The sequence below is a fragment of the Corylus avellana genome, chromosome ca3 (assembly GCF_901000735.1).
Source record: "Corylus avellana chromosome ca3, CavTom2PMs-1.0".
Taxonomy (NCBI): Eukaryota; Viridiplantae; Streptophyta; class Magnoliopsida; order Fagales; family Betulaceae; genus Corylus; species Corylus avellana.
This window is the reverse complement of record NC_081543.1, coordinates 9,139,415-9,144,807: the sequence shown is the minus strand read 5'-3', so window position 1 is coordinate 9,144,807 and position 5,393 is coordinate 9,139,415. Positions and strand designations below refer to the sequence as shown.

General features: G+C 36.7%; 1 non-coding gene across 1 annotated transcript; it reads right to left on the bottom strand.

The window, feature by feature from the left end:
• Positions 1-1,910: 1,910 nt before the first annotated feature.
• Positions 1,911-2,018, bottom strand: LOC132176776 (small nucleolar RNA R71). Its single transcript, XR_009439633.1, has one exon. It is a non-coding gene; the product is annotated as a small nucleolar RNA R71 (small nucleolar RNA).
• Positions 2,019-5,393: the final 3,375 nt, after the last annotated feature.

Below are 5,393 nucleotides of genomic sequence, written 5' to 3'. Positions count from 1 at the left end.
AAAATGAATTAAATCTAGAAGATTTGGGCTTAAAGAGAGAAAATGGGAAAAGTTGGAGCCCCTGACAGTGCGATCGATCGTAAGGAACTGCGATCGAGCGCACTACCAGAGAAGACAAAACATGAAGTGGCCACGAGCGACCGAGCGCACAACAGAAGAGGCTCGATCGCAGACGTGCGATCGAGCGCACACAGGTTGTGATCAATCACACCCGTGCGCAGGAGACACATCGGAGCTGCGGCCAGAATGCTAGTATTTCCATATTAGGATTTTTCAACTCCCAATTGTAATAGGATTAAAATCCTACGAAATTCCTAGGTTTACAAGTTTGTCAAGGACTTCTAGAGCCTATAAATAGACCTCTAAACCTCAAGAATAATCATACTAGGAAGATGCACAACTTTGGGGGAAGGAATTGGAGGCTACCTTTCAGTTCTTTCTTTCCCTTTTCTTTTTAGTTTTATTTTCATTATGTATAACTAACTCTTTAGGAGGGCTAGATTGAAGCCCTAATTATGCTTATTTAATATTTCAATATTGGCGCCTTTGTGATGATCATGTTGTGATATTTAACTTGATTAATTCATGTTTTCATGAATTCCTCATATGTATGTGACTGACCATTATATGCATGTGGTACAGACTAGTTAGTTAAATCAATTTGGATGACCGAGTCCTGAGTTTAACATAAGTAACAAAAGTAATCCACACCGGGTTCTTGGGTTAATTAACATGGGGAACCGAGAGTATACACTCATGCCCTAGGCCTCATGTGTTTGTCAATTTTCACAGAATATATGATTTCCTAAAGAACAACTTAGTATATACTCATGCTAAATCATTTAGGAAAGAAAAGAGTTAGAGTATACACCCAGGCCTAACTCGTTGTTTAGGAAATTCAATAGCTTAAGGAGTATATACCCATACCCTTAGGTTTACAAACATTATATATACATAATATGATCAAAACATTGGCATATTAACATATTATCTAAATATAATTAGTGGTGGATATCAAAGCCCTACCTTTACCTTTTTCATTTATCTTTTTATTTCCTTTTTTCATAATATCAATTCAGTGACAAGTTGATATTTTTAATTAATTCCAAATAAAATCAACAATCTCCGTCGGATCAACCTTCTACTTGCTGCACTATACTATTGTTTGATCTTTTGCACTTGCGAGTTAAAACATACTAAATATTATCTATTAATTTAGGTAGTTTTTGGCTCCGTTTCCGGGGATTGTTTGATTTTGTTTTGAATTTTTTTCCTTTAATTTATTTTTGTTTTAAATTTTCTGTTTTTCTAATTTTTTCCGTAGTTCCTGTTTTGCCTCTGGAGGTGCGCTCGAGCACCCAACCAGGGCGATCGAGCACACCAGTGCGATCGAGCGCACATCACGGTGCAATTGATCACACATCTAGAGAGCAGCACAGTCACTGCACTAATTACAGATTTGATTTATTTCTTTTATTTTGGTTTTAATTTTTGTTTTGTTATTTAATTTTCTTTTTGTTTTAATCATGTTGAGAAACAACACACCTCCGGTGCGAAGACCTGCGAAAAATTCATTCAGTCCAAAGATCCTCAACCTGCCATCATGCATTAATTTCCAGCCCATTGTGCAGAGCAGTTACGATTTATCTCCGCTGCTCAATATGAGTCCACGCTATAAAGGCACACCAACAGAGAACCCATATTGGCATATTCGAGAATTCTGTGATCTCTGAAGGACTTAGAATGTTCAGGGTTTAACTCTAGAAGAAATCAGGTTAATCATTTTCCCTTTTTTCTTTAAAAGATAATGCTAAGAGATAGTACAATTCTTTGGCTGCAGGTTCTATTCATACTTGGGATGAGATGGCCACAAAGTTCTAAAAGAAATTTTTCCCAGCCCAAAAGACAAGGCAATTGAGAGGAAAAATTATGACTTTCCAGCAAAGAGATGGAGACCATTTCTTCGAGGCATGGGAACACTTTAATGAGCTACTTCTCAGATGCCCTCATCACATTATATCTCAAGACGATCAGGTATTGGCATTCTATGAGGGTTTAAATGATCTTAATAAGAGTCTTGTAGATTTAGCTTGTGGTTACATGTTGATGAGAAAAGCAGTGAGGAAGCCATAGAACTCTTTAAGACCGTAAGTGAGAACTTCCAACAATTCCCATCTAAAGGGAAACAAGGACCCAAAGGAAAAGGCATATATGAAGAGAGCACCAATGGAGGAATTCAGGCTCAAATGGCTGTCATAGAGAACAAGCTGGACATGTTCATGAAAGCTATCACTAATCATAGCAGTGCTCCTGTTCAACAAGTTACACAAGTCAAGGTATGTGCCATATGTTCCCATATTGACCATACCACTAAGACTTGTCGATCAAGAGTCATCTCTCATCAAGTTGTCCCAACATTATCATAAAGAAGAGCCATCTCCCATCCATTGGCTTTCACAACGCCAAGAAAAGGAGCCATCTCCGCAGTTCCATGGTCAATCATACTTCTTTCTTAGCCATAATGAAGCCAATATGCAACTATTGGAATACGCTACCAAGATAGAAGCTCATGAAGAGGAGCCACCTCCCGTCAATTGGCCTCAACAATACCACGAAGAAGAGTGTCAAAGTCAATCGGTGACTACTCCTCATGGAAAATACATGAAGGACAAGTGCACTTATTATCATGAGCAAACAATCACCACACCTAGGAATGAAGAAATTGTTGAGGAAATTTTTTGTGAGCCAAGTCTTTGGAACCCTTTGGGAGAGCACTTTGATGAATTTGGAGGTGACCTAGACCTAGACAAGCTACTTGAGTATACTAAAACTTCTAATGAGCCAAGTCTTGAGGATCCGATGGGAGAGCGTTTTGATCAAATTGGATGTGACCTGGATCTTGACAAATTCCTCAAGCAAGCTAAGATGTGTAGTGAGCCAAGTCTGGTGGATCCATTGGCAGAATAGTTTGCTCAATTTGAATTTAATCTGGACCTTCACATGATACATGACCAAGGTGAGGCCTTATTGGATTCCACTCCTGAGAACACCAAGGTGGAAGAGAGGAAAGAGGAGCAAACTGAGGTTCTAGAGGAACCACATCGAGAAAAGGAAGAGAGCACTGAGACTTCATCAACATCAACTCTTATTCTCGAATTACCAAGACTCCAAGAGAGAAGTCTGCTGGGCTTATGTGATGAGCAAATTGAAGACATCAAGATAGAAAAGCTCCCTGAGTTTTCTTCTTATTTTATTCTAGTTCATGATTGCCTTCCGGATGAGAAACTGTTTGAGAAGACTCTGAATGGTCTACCCCGATCTATAGACAGTTGGAATCACCCTGAAATAGGAAAAACTCTTTGGTGCATGAGAAGAAAAGATTGGTGTTTCAAGTTTAAAAATGAACAATAGTCTGACTGAAGACGTTAAACTTAGTGCTTATGGGAGGCACCCCATAGCATATCATTTTTATTTCCTTGTTTATTTGTTTTTATTTTATTTTTATTTTTAGTTTTCCGCTGTTATTTTAATATTTTGTTTTGCGGAGACAAGTGTGGTTCAATTCAAATTTGGGGATGTGCTATGAGCCATGCTATTCTAGACAATTTCATCCATATCTCAGGTAAATTCTTTCTATGTTATAGACACATTGTGGACAATGTATAATTTAAGTTTGAAGGTATGGGAGACAATTTACACACACTTTGTCCCAGTTTTATTTTATTTTTATTTTTTGTGAAAAGAAAAAAAAACTGTCCCAGTTTTAGTTTATTTTTGTTGTTTGTGAAAAGAAAAAAAAAATGCATGTTCATGTTTATCTTAAAATTTTGGTTGATTTTTTTGTGATTTGATTTCATTGGTGAGCTTAAAATTTTGAACACATGATCTGATAATTGAGTTTTTCAGTTTGGTTACATGCTTAGGACAGTTGAGAATTCATATGTTTTATCTGATCTTACACAAGCAAATTGGCACATAATATGTGAGGTATGACATGAAGTTTGATGCGTGTGTTTCTAAGTCTGGGGTGAAACTGGATGAATTATTAGATGGATAATTTGGCATATATATGTGTGAAAAAATAAAAAATAATATATGATCATTGATAAGCTTTTCACTGAGTAACTGAACATCTTGCCTCAAAGCATTGAGTGTTCACATTAAAAGGTGTAAAATTTTGATTTAATTGATGTCATGGTTAGTTTGGTTTCGTAGCCTTTTTGACTCGAGTTAGTAGGTCCTGAGGGGTCTTTTACACCTAATGCCCTAAAACCATCTGGTTTGGGAGTTATTGACTTAACACTCGTTACATGGGTCAATTAGGTGTAAAACACCCCTAACGAAGAAGAAAAAGAAAAAAAAAAAAAATGCCATTGTTGTTCATTCTAATAGGGATTTCCGTACACATTGAGATATGGAGACATTGCACATTGGAAGTAATTGGAAGCCTCATATTTATGTGTTAGATTCATTTTACACCGTTTTCAAACTTGTGATGTTTTAGCATGTCCTTTGTAAGTAATTGAACTTTGAAATTCCAATTCATTGTGAAGATGAAATTCATCTTTTTAAGCTTGCTAATGAATGAAAATTATAATCTTGAAGTGATAATTAATTTTTGGGAATAACATGAACTGTGCATGATGTTTGTGGGTAACATTTCTGGAAAACCCTCACGAGACTTCACTCGTCCTCTAGGAAATTCCTAAGGTTTTAAAAGGCTTGTTGCATATACTAAATGCAATCGTACATCCCACGAAAGATGAATTTATCTTTTTATTTTTTGTTTTTCATTTTGTCTTTAGTTTTGTATTGCTAAGGGACTATCAATATGTAAGTTTGGGGGTGTATTAAGTGCCAAAATATTCATATCTTTAACCCTTAAACTTATGTGTGTTAATTCCTAAATATTGTTCATTTGTGTTATTTTAGTTCCTTTTTGTATTTTCCATGCTTTTGTAGGCTTTTGGAAGAAAATGAAGTAAATCTGGAAGATTTGGGCTCAAAGAGAGAAAATGGGAAAAGTTGGAACCCCTGACAGTGCGATCGATCGCACTACCAGAGAAGACAAAGCATCAAGCGACCACGAGTGATCGAACGCACATGGGTTGCGATCGATTGCACCCATGCGCAGGAGACACATCAGAGCTGCGGCCAAATGCTAGTATTTCCATATTAGGGTTTTTCAACTCCCAATTGTAATAGGATTAAAACCCTACGAAATTCTTAGGTTTACTAGTTTGTCAAGGACTTCTAGAGCCTATAAATAGACCTCTAAACCTCAAGAATAATTATCCTGAGAAGATACACAACTTTAGGGGAAGGAATTGGAGGCTACCTTTCGGTTCTTTCTTTCCTTTTTCTTTTTAGTTTCATTTTCATTATATGTCACT